The sequence below is a fragment of the Tiliqua scincoides genome, chromosome 2, assembly GCF_035046505.1.
Source record: "Tiliqua scincoides isolate rTilSci1 chromosome 2, rTilSci1.hap2, whole genome shotgun sequence".
NCBI classification, from domain to species: domain Eukaryota; kingdom Metazoa; phylum Chordata; class Lepidosauria; order Squamata; family Scincidae; genus Tiliqua; species Tiliqua scincoides.
Window position 1 is genome coordinate 45,837,463 of NC_089822.1, and position 11,830 is coordinate 45,849,292.

Consider the following 11,830-nt stretch of genomic DNA (forward strand, 5'->3'; position numbering starts at 1 on the left):
TTTGTAATTTTCTCTGCCTGGCTACAGTTTCCCAGACTTGCTCTGCTCTTTCAGATGGTGACAGAGGGCGCAATCCTAACCAACTTTCCAGAACGGAGGAAGGTAAGAGAACAGCTCTGAGGTAAGAGAACAAACATTCCCTTGTCTCGAGCAGGCCTCTGTGATTGCTACCCAACCGCAGGATGCAGCACATGCCCCATTGGCACAGCTCTGCCAGTGCTAGAAAGTTGATTAAGATTTGGCCCAGAATTGGTCCAAACTAGGAAATACCAATGATATAGATGCTTGGCAATTTTTTGTTTGGCTCTTATGTTATCTTCCATTTGCATTGAAAACTCCTGGGGGGGGGGGGAATAACACAGCAAACTATTTATTTAAAGTTTTCCAGAAAAGCAAAGAATAATATTTGATGGCAAAGCCCACCGCATCTTCTTCAGATCCAATGAAGAAACATTTGATGAGAAACATTAATTACATGCATAAAGAGAGCTGAGATGCTAACAGCTAATTAGTCTCAAAGGGAAATTAAATTTAATTTCCTAAGTGGCAGTTGCTATCTGGCAATATTTTCCTTAAACAAAATAAATTCTGATTTATCATAGTTGATGCGTGGAATGTTAAAGAAACCATCAGGCCTACGAACATTTGGTAAAAGCTGACAACTGCTGAGGTCAGCTGCGTGTCAGTAACTTTTTCCAATCAATATACATATATTTTGGGATTAACAATTAGCATCTCAAATAAATGAACATGATGTATTTTAAGGCTTGTGGGAACCTGCATTCCATTGTCCAATGGTGCATCTTTCATTTTCGACAACTGCAGAACAAACAGTTTGCTGGAGTCAACGGACCTGACAAACAATTAAAACAGCTAACACAGATGATTTCATTTGTCTGGTGCACTTATTCTCATCACTGAGCCAGAGTCTTCTCATTAACAGCCCAATCCTATCCCCAGTGCCACCACCAGGTGCAGCAGCACTAAAATGGTTACCCATTGAGTCTGCTAGAGGTCTCCTAGGGAGAAGGGGACTTTCATCCCCTTCCCCCAGGGAAAACCCCAGGACCCGCAATAGGGCTTCTCAAGTCTGCACTGGCTATTTTGCTGGTGCAGACTTGAGAACCTCTGTGTCAGGCTTTTCAGCCCGATATGGAGGATAGGATATGGCAGAGCCACTCCCACCACCACTCCCACCACCCTCTTGCCCTTATTCCTTCCTCTGGCCTGAGATGCCTCCCACCACCCAGAAAGACCTTACCGCCACCAGAGCTCTTTCCTTGCTCCAGGCAGTGTCCATTTGGCGCTAGGCTCAGTGCCGACGGGCACTGGGACAGCACCAGCACTCCTTATGCTCCAGGTGCCACTTCACAGCATGTTTACAACACCTGACACCGGTGCTCAGAGCCCATAGGATTGGGTAAGTCCATCATGAAGAATATATACTCTCAGTAAAGGTTAAAAATAAATATGCAATTGTGCTACATTTGAGAGAAAAGAAGAGAGAGAATGCGGGAGGGGGTAGAGATGACATTGACTAAAGGAACTTCACGTTCAAAGAATGACAGTGTTGAAAAGAGCATCTTGATAGTTTTATTTCAAAGCTCTGAAAAGAGGGAAAATGGCCATGTGAGTGCACATGCGTGGATCAAATCCCCAAAGAACTCATTATGACTCTCCTAAGGCCTGATCGAGGAGAAGAACCTGACCAGAACAACATCTTCATTTTGACGGAGGTTCAAATGCCAGCTTGGATTTGTGAGGCTCGTAACTTCCTTTGAAGGTTTTGGTTTTCAAGGAGTCAACCTGTCAGGCAGATTTACGACTCATCTCCCAACTGCAGCCAAGTTTGCTTTTCCTCTCTCCTGTCCACTCCTCTTTCTCCCCCCTCATACAGTTTCATAATTAACACAAAGTATGTGACGAGTGTTTGAAGAAAAGTAATCCCAGCCTAGCTGTAAGTCAATAGGATTTTTCTTCCTGCTAAATCCTAATGAAAAAGTAATTAGACAAAAGTCCAATAGCCCATTTTGATCAGGCATTTTATTGTCACAGACTCTGATGAAGAGAATTATAAAACAGATATGAAAATGACATTGCAAAGTTTGGGAGAATTAGCAAGGATAATTTCTTTCTTACACATGGATTTATCTGCCTGTACCACTGGAAAAAGTGTATTGTATTATTATTGTAGCCATGTACTATGAGACACAAATGATGTGCCAAGCACAAGCACATACTATGAGGCACATACTATGTGCTAGTGCCAGGTTACTGGGGATAATAGGGCATAGCTCTGCACTGGCCCCCTTGTAGTAGTCCTCCCTCCCATCCCCGATGGCATATTGTGCACTACCACGGCCACTAGTACTAAGAGTTGAGGGTCACCCTGGCCACATTTTTACTGGGCATGCTTTTAGGACCTGGGTAACATGTGTACATGGAGGAAATCTGCTACAACAGTGCTCCTGAAACTTCTTGGGAATTTTACTCTCAAGGTAAATCTTTGTGAGGGCAGCTCAGCAATCCACAGGATCGTGTCGCTAATGAGGTTGAAAGTGGGGTGCTTATATTCATGAAGGGCTGCTGCAAGTTGCAGGTGGAGGAGGGAGCCCCAACAGCCCTCCACAGGGCTCCTCAAGGCTTAGAATGTTCAAACAGAGTGATCGCAAGGCACTTCCTAGTTGTGTTTGCAAATAGGAAGTGCTTTGCAATCACTCCGTTTGAACATTCTAAGCATCAAGGAACTCTGCGGAGGGCTGCCTGGGGCTCCCTGCACCTCCTGCAGCTTACAGCAACCCTCTGTGAGCATAAGCACCCTCTTACACCCCCAATTGCTTCCTTGCCCTTGCCCCCTCTCCCGCCCCTTAAAGGGACCGGTGAACCTTTACACAAGCTGGTGGATCACAACCCACCAGTTTGAGTACCACCGTGCTAATGCACCAAGTGGAGCGACTAGTGGTACAACTCAGTGGAATGGCATATAAGAGGACAGAAGCAAGCATACAAGTCCAACAATAATTGTGGCAATATCAATACAATAGTGGGGAAATGGAGTAAAAAAGAGAATGCATGTGGCTTTTGTTTACAGGTTCAAATTTGCTGTGCGAGCAAGGTACAACTAGTCATAGAATTTGTCCAAAGGAAACAAAAGGAAGGCAAGGCTATCCTCAAGCCAGCTGTGGTGGGGAGGTGATTGCTTTGATGAATCATACTTTTGGCTTTCCTTGAGCCTATGGCATCTCAGGCCCCTTGCCTTGAATGCAACTCAAATGCCACAAGACTGGCCTCGGTCATGCTCTCCTGGCATACAACCAGCTCCATGTGACCATGTCACACATTCATAGAAAACGTTATCAGGAAACAAAATGGTGTGGTGGGCATGAATCCTCAGTCAGTGCCTTTCCCCACAACTGACTCCTGATGCCCCCATGGTGGGACACTATCAGCAGCAGCAAAAAAACCTGGAGGATGAATGAAAATTTAACAAGATAAAGTCATCTTTTTCGAGTTCACTCCAGAGGTGGGGAAAATCTTCCTTTATCTTGCTAATATTGTCATGATATACTGTACTACACCTGTTGTTGTTGTTGTTGTTGTTAATATTATTATTAATATCTATATGTAGACGACCATCCGGAAGCTTCAACTGGTCCAAAGTCCTGGAATCAGGATTTCCTTCAAGGTGCAGGAAGTTCCCTGGACTTGCCCATAGTCCCATGGAGTTTTACATCCTTTGGGAGCAAACGATTAGACCAGTTTGAGCTGGTCTAGACCTAAACTAAAAATATATTCTGTGTATAGACAAAGTTTTGTATACCAAGCTGTAGAAGGAACTTCTGAAGGAGTCAACTTTTGATTCATGAGGCATCCTGCAGCACATTATGAGCTAGGCAAATTTGTATTCCGTTATGAACTTCAGTTACATAACCGATCGTGCTGGGTCACTCCTCCCCTCATCTTGATGGATCATTCTCCAGTTAGTAGCATAGCTGTCAGACACTTACACATAATCTATTGCCAAAACCAGCACAATGAAGGCTTTTTGTCTGATAATGTGGAGATTGGATTTGTCACTATGGGAGTGTTAACCGTAAATTGGCCCTGGTCTGTTCACAGATTCTGTGGATTCAGTATGCGTAGCCACAAAACATGTTTACTGTTGGGCGAAGGGTTTGTGAGAGGTCTATCAAACTTCTGCTGCTTGAAACCCAGGTGCTACTACGTCTTTCTGGGCAAACTGCATTTGGTTTAATGGGAATTGGTCTTGTTTTCAGAATAACCAGGCATCAAGCCACTGAATTCCAGTTCAGGTTGGCATTAGGCCTCATGCTGATCGCCCATTGGAATGAAAATGACAGTGCAGTGCCGTTACAATTATCTGTACTGAGCTTCACTGTAACTTGAAATGCAACTTTTTTTTTGGCCAGCCCCTTACTTCTCAGGCACACATAACGCACATAACTTTTGCATGTGGAAATGTATGGGCACAACAAGTCTTTAAAACATTTAGATTTAAAACTCTACTTGCACTCGTCAACGGTTTATACAAATAATGATTGCTGGTTTGTTTCATCACATGACAGAGGTCCCTGTGTCTTTCAACCTTTGCAGGACAGAGAGAAATTCAACAGGAGCAGCTTTTCTCACCATGATGCAACAGGAAAGGCTGCACCTGTTGACTTCCCCCTGCAATATAATGGTTCAACGCAAGAGTCTCTTTCAGTGACAGTGCTCGCAATCCTATTTTACACTGTTTTTCGGCATTTTTGAGATAATTTTTCAAGATAAAGTTGAAACATCAAACCCTACAAATTAATTGCATCACTCTGGGATATCGATATGCTGGGGAAAAGCAATAAATTATTTATTTATTTAATTTTGGGGGGAAGTGAGCCTTTTAATGCCATATTTTTCACCTGTAATTGTGCTATGTTGTTGTTTTTGTTGCTGTTTCATTACAACTTACAAGTACAGGCATGCCCCCCTCATCCATGGGAGTTCTGTTACAGAACCACCTGCAGATAGCCAAAACCACAGATACAGGCAAACGCCAATCCCTGCTGCCGGGGGGTTGCCCATCCTGGAGGGCTTCCCTGACCTCCTAATGCCTTATAAGGCATTAAAAATGTCACTTCTGGTTTCTCCGTGAAACTGGAAGTTGTGTTTTTTTCGTGTTCAGAGCTCAGTCTGAGCCTGGCAGAAGCCAGGGACGGACATCCTTGGCCTCTGCTGGGCTCAGAAGCCCCTCTGGAGCTGAGGGGAACAGAGTTCCCCTTGCCTCCAGAGGGAAGGTGCGTGCAAGGGGGCACACTGGGGGGCCTGGACCTGATCCGCGGATAATTGAATCTGTACATATGGGATCCGTGGATATGCCCCCCCTCTGTAGTCATAATCAGTCATATTACTGAAAAGATATAGGAAGTATCATGATGTGAACCTTGATTAAAGGCCCAATCCTATCCAGGTTTCCTGTGCAGATGCAGTTGTGCCAAAGGGGTGTGTGCTGCATCCTGTAGTGGAGGGTGCAGTCACAGAGGCCACCTCAAGGTGAGGGGATGTTGGTTCCCTTATCTTGGGACTGCATTGCCTTTCATCTGCACTGGGAAGTTGGATAGGACTGGGCCCTAAGAACCTGAACTAAGAGAGCCAGGATGGTGTAATGGTTTGGGAGTTGGACTTGTACCAGGATGATCCAGGTTCAAATCCCCACTCAGCCATGAAGCATCCTGGGTAATCTTGGCCCAGTCACTATCCCTCAGCCTCACCTACCTCACAGGGTTGTTGTGAGTGCTAAAGGAGGAGATGAATTATGTCTACCACCCTGAGATAAATGTATTTGACTATTTCTAGTATGAAGATCCATGATGCTTTCAACAGAGTGTGTTGTGCGGATTTGGAAGTTCTCAGCATTCTGCCAAAGGAATTTAATTTCACCTCAACAGATAAAATGGATAGCAAAAGAAGGAACTTACTTTTGTTTCTGTAGCTGAAATGGGCCCTGCATGAACTCAGAACTAACAAGATGATTGTAAGTGTCTTGACTGATTTCTTGGCCATGACACTCCTGTAAGTATGATGTAGACTTTGCTGTTCATAATAGAAAATCACATCCTTTCCTCCCGGTGGAAAGCAGAAAATAACTTGCCAGTTAGATGATCCATTCCTATTATACACTATTTGAACAGTAATAATCCTTTTCATGACTCGTGGATCCTCATTTTGCTTCAGAATGATACCTCTTCCTGTGTAAAATCACAGGTAAACATGCTTATTCAGTGCCGATCAGCTTGACAGCTTGTTCAGACAATGGAAGATTGCTTCTGAAAGTTATTGAAATCGATACCATTGGCAAACATATAGACCAAAACAGACTTTGAGGACCAGTATATTTCATCCCTGCTCTCTGACAAGAGAATTACTGAGTGGAATTTTTAGTTCCAGGTGACTTTCTCTCACAAATATAAAATATTAGAGGCAGGTCAGGTTACTTAGCACACATTGGATTAAGGAGACTTTCTGAGAGACTTTCAATTCTCGAAACCCAACAACTTGACCCTGAGTCCAACCTGTCTCTTGAATGCAATTCACTTTTAAATCCAGGAGTCCCATGTGCTTTGACATGGCTATATATTGTAAAAGATAATAAGAAAAAAAACGTATTTTCTCATGGCCATCTGGGATCTAGCTAAACTCTGTACACCACTGGAAAGTGTGTTTGTTTGGGAGTTTATAAAACCAACTTCAACTTATACTTATTTTATTGAAATTGATTAGACCAGTGTTTATTAAACTGTGGGTTGGACCCACTAGGTGGGTCACCAGTCAATTTAAGGTGGGTCCCCATTCATTTCAATATTTTATTTTTAATATATTAGACTTGGTGCTACCATTGTATGTGACAGCATTTGGGGGAAAGTTACAGATCTGAACTTCTAACAGGCTACTCTGTATATACTTTCAACAATGATAGTCAATGGGGCTTACTCATGGGTATGTGTGAATAGGATTGCAACCTAGGATTGTTAAAAAGTTTCCTGCTTGATGATGTCACTGCCGGCCATGACATCACTTCCAAGGTAATGACATCACTTCTGTTTGGTCCCGACAGATTGTCATTCTAAAATTGGGTCTCAGTGTTAAAAAATTTGAGAACCACTGGATTAGACATTTACAACCCAATCTAACCTAACCCCCCATGTGGCAATGCAGTGGTGCCAGCATGGCTTCTACTGCAACCGGTGGGGGATTTTTGGCTGCTGGAGGTTTCCTCGGGAGGCGGTTCATTCTCTGGCAGAAGTCCATGTTGCTGTGTGAAGGCAGATCAGACCCAGGAAGGGGCTCAGGATTCAGCACATGTAGCTATTGATTCTGTTCCCTCTCTGTCTTCCTCTCTGCCCCGTCTCTGTCCCACCTTCCTCTCCACCTGGTCACTGTCCCATTCCACTTACCCCTTCCCCTTCCTGCCCTCACCTCCCCTAGTCAACCCCTCCCCACCTCCCTCCAACCCACTTCATGGGCTTACCTGCTTCGGCAGGTGTCTGTGGGCCAGCCAGTACATGGGAGGCTGCTGCAGCTTCCTTGCCAGTGTGCCCACTGTACAAATCAGCAAAGGCTGTTTTACCACAGCAGTAAAGCAGACTCCACTGGTGCTATGCCGGTTATGCTGGCGGGGGTAGGAGAAAGTATTTGGGGCAGTAGAATACTGCTAGGCACCAAATATATATGAAAAAGCAAATGTTTTTGCTAGCCATATCTGATTTCCTGTGATTCAAAACTTGGACCTGTAGTGGTGCCAAGGCATCTTTGCAGGCCACTGTCACAAGGCTGCCACCACTTGCTGTTTCCAGTAGCGGCTTGGTTGCGCATAACAAGGCATCATGTTTTGTAAAACTGGAAAGGCTGCTGTGCTGCCAGAAGATGGGATCTGATGGCGCAACAGCCTCTTTTGCAGGATTGAGTCCTCCTTTGGTCTAGAAGTGGAGACCAAAGGGATGTTTGGAAGGAATTCTACTTGTGCACCACCACTTAGTTCTGGCCATAGGAAGGAATGGTAAAGGGACTCTTCACACAAGCCAAGAAGGCCTCTGCACCAATAGTCCCCCAGCGATCATGAAGGTTTACAGGCCAGAATTGCTTAGTTATCTGAGTAAATAGATTTGCTGTTCTTGTTGCATACAGACTTCTATTGCCCTGTCCCCAACTGCCTCAAAGTTGGATTCTCTCCATGCTGTACCCTCTGGTTCTATAGGGTTTGGAACAAACATTTTCATCTTAAATGGGGAATGACCAATAAGTCTATTGGCAAGGGCAACAGAGAACATGAGAAATTGCTGGGCAGCAACTATGCTCTATACTTTCATCAGTTTTGAGGTCAGTGTACACTGGGAAGCAGCTCTCAAAAGAAACAGATGAATGAGTTGTTATACCTTAAATGTAATATCATCCAGTATATGATTTCATAGAAAAGAAGGTTGAAAAATTCATGACCAATGGCTTGCTTTTGGCAAGGCATCAAAAGAGGTTGAAGAGTCGTGCTTATTCCAGAAACTGCCTAGAATCAAACTACATTAGATAAATTGTTCCAAAAGCCACTTGTTGCCAATGGCAGTATGTGAGGAATCTGGAGAGTTTGTTAATTCTTCTGACTTTAATCAATCATAGTCCTGGAGAAAAGAACCTGTTTGAACGTAGTATGAATGCAAACAAGAGGAAATGGAATGTCAGAACATGCAGGAATGTAATAGCCCTCCCCCTCCCAAAAAAAATAAATAAACCTTAGAAGTGTATTAAGAGAGATATTGTTTTATTTCACTGTTTGACTGTATTATTTCAAAGTGCTACTTTGAAATAATTTGATCTTCTTGTTATCTTTACGACAACCCCCTAAGACAGAGGTTTTCAGACTGGGGCATTGGGACACCCCAGCCTGAGGGCCCTGGCCTCTTTCCCCTTAAGGGGAAGGGGCAGCCAGGAGGCAGGGAGGATCCTGGGGATTGCGCTGCTCAGGGGGCTGCAGGGGCTTAGCTGCACTTACCAGATTGCAGCCTCCCAGGGATGCAGGGAGCCCTGTGTGACCGTCTGCAGGGCTCTCCGATGCTTCAGAAGTGGAAGTGGAGCGATCGTGCCCCGCCTCCACTAAACCGGAGGTGGAGCACAATCGTTCCACTTCCACGTCTAACGGGGCTGCAGGGACTGGGATGCACTCCCCAGTTCCTGCAGCAGCCTTCCCTGGGTGTGGGGAGACCTGCGCGAGCATCTGTAGGGCTCCCCAGGTCAGCAGAAGTGAAAGTGGAGCAATCGCTGCCTTCCCCCCGCCCCCACAAGGTCTTACTGCGGGTTTCAAACTCCCAGAGAGTTTGAAAACTGCAGCCTTAAGATATAGCAGCTTTTAGATATAGCAGCTTTAATTATCTCCTGACTGCTGAAAGGGGACTGATGGCCCAATCCTAATTAACACTGCCCCCCCCTCCACTGATGAAGTCACACCAATGGAGTGCACATTGTATCCTGTGGTGAGGCAGTCCTGGAGGCCTCCTTGAGGCATGGAAACATTGTTCCTTTTCTTTGGGGTAAGTCTCTGCTTCTACTTGGACCAATGACAGCTCTTTGGCTGGTGCAACTCCAGGTAAACCCAGGGAGGTGGATCGAGGCAGCGAAGGTGGATAGGATATAACTGCCCCCTTCCCACCTTTAGCACTTCCATGAACACATTTTGGACTCCATTTTGTTCTTCCTCCTTCCTGCACCGTTCTGCCTGCCTCCACTCCAACTTACTGGTGCCAAGGCATCTATCTTTGCAGGCCACTGTCACAAGGCTGCCACCACTTGCTGTTTCCAGTAGCGGCTTGTTTGTGCATAACAAGGCATCATGTTTTGAAAAACTGGAAAGGCTGCTGTGCTGCAAGATGATGGGATCTGATGGTGCAACAGCCTCTTTTGCAGGACTGAGTCCTTTGCTGCTGCCTAAAGCCAACTAGCATGTTTATAGCAGTGATGCAGTTAGAACCATGAACAATCCTGATCAATAACTCGGTTGCGATGCATAGTATAGCATCATACCCAGTCAGACCACTGGTCCCAGTTTGACCACTGGTCCGTCAAGCACAATGCTGTCTGTTCTGACCGGGAGTGGCTCTTAAGATCCCAGACATAAGTCTTTCCTATCATATGCTACCTGACCTTTTTAACTGGATGAGAGGGACTGGACCTTCTGCATGGAAAACCCTATTATACATCTGCATGCAAAGCTCTATTATACCATGAGCCATGGCCCCATCTCTGCACATCAACTCCCCACTACCAATCCTGTATCAGATCTTTCTAGAAGTAGGACTTCTGTTTTTAAGGCAGAAAAACTGTGATATTTGTTTTGGATTTTCCCAGCAGCCTAACAAATTAAGCCTTCATCGTTTTAAAATAGTACAATACAGATAATTTAAGACTGCTGCAATGCTTATACTGGGATGCCTGTGAGAAATGAATATATTAGAATGCATTATTTTCATTTTCTATAGTCACTTGCTGACAGAAATCATCTTCTAAATCCAGTCCTAGGAATGAACTTTTGCTAGGCTGTGAGCTATGATCTACTTTTATAAATCTTGTCATGACGCATCCCCATATTCACTGTAAGCCACACAAAGTTTCAAGACAAGGATTGAGTCGATATTGCGTTGCTTAGTCATTCACCCCCGCCCATCAGAATGGTCTAATTATATTTATGTACCTTACTCAGACCGCCATCGAAGCTTGACCTCAACTTGACAACGAAGTTCATGCTTAAGGGAATCCTTTGCAGTGTAACTGTAGCTGAGAGCAGTGTTACTTGGAATGAAACAGGCAGATCGCTCGACCTTGGTGACTTCTGAGACTATTTCACCTGTTGCTCAAGGGAATGATCATAGGCATTCTGTTCAAGTTTGAGAAGTCTTTGTGCCTGAGTCTCTGAGTTTGAGAAAAATGTGTGACATTCATTGTATATTTATAGAAAAATGTCTTGCCCACTTTTAAGGAAGGAACTTTCCCATGCATGCTGCTTTTTGTGCTTTATAATGTTAAACCTTTGCCTTAAGCCTTTAAAAAAACACATCATAAGGGTTTTTAATTATATGTTTTTTAATCAGGAGGCAGCACAATTCTATACTTGTGTACTCAGCAGTAAGTCCTGTTAAATTCAGTGGGGTTTACTTTCATGTAAATGGGTTAATGGCAGCCTGATTAGGTGTTTTTTTGTTTTTTTTACATTTCTGATTCTTCTTCAGATTTATTATGCTGTGATTTTTTTTGCAATGTTTAGTGTGCATTATGTTATACAGGCGTGCCCCCATATCCACAGGGGATCTGTTCCAGAAATCCCCTGCAGACATGGAAACTGTGGATAAAGGGTAAACCCTTTAATTGCCCCCATTAATGTTATTTAAATGCTTACGGAGCAAAAATGTTCTTGCTGTGCAGGGTTGCTATAAGCGTGCAAGTTTATAGCGACACACAGACTGCATCCTAGCAGCCTGAACACTTGAAAAAAAACTAGATTAAAGTTAACAGGAAGTAGTTAACTTCTGCTTCCCCTTAACTTCAATCTAGTCATTTCAAGCGGGGGGGGGGGGTGGTTCCTCAGATAATTAATACCACAGATACCAGATCCACAAATAAGGGGGCTCGCCTGTACTTACTGTTTTTATTGTTGATCACCTTGGTTTGTTTTGGAGAGGCAGGATAAAAATTCCTAAAGACACAGACATCAAAGTTACCAGTTGCATTGTCGTAAATGGGACTTTGTACTGGGGAATCAGAGGGAATCACATTCTTGATCTTAGGGCTATCCAAT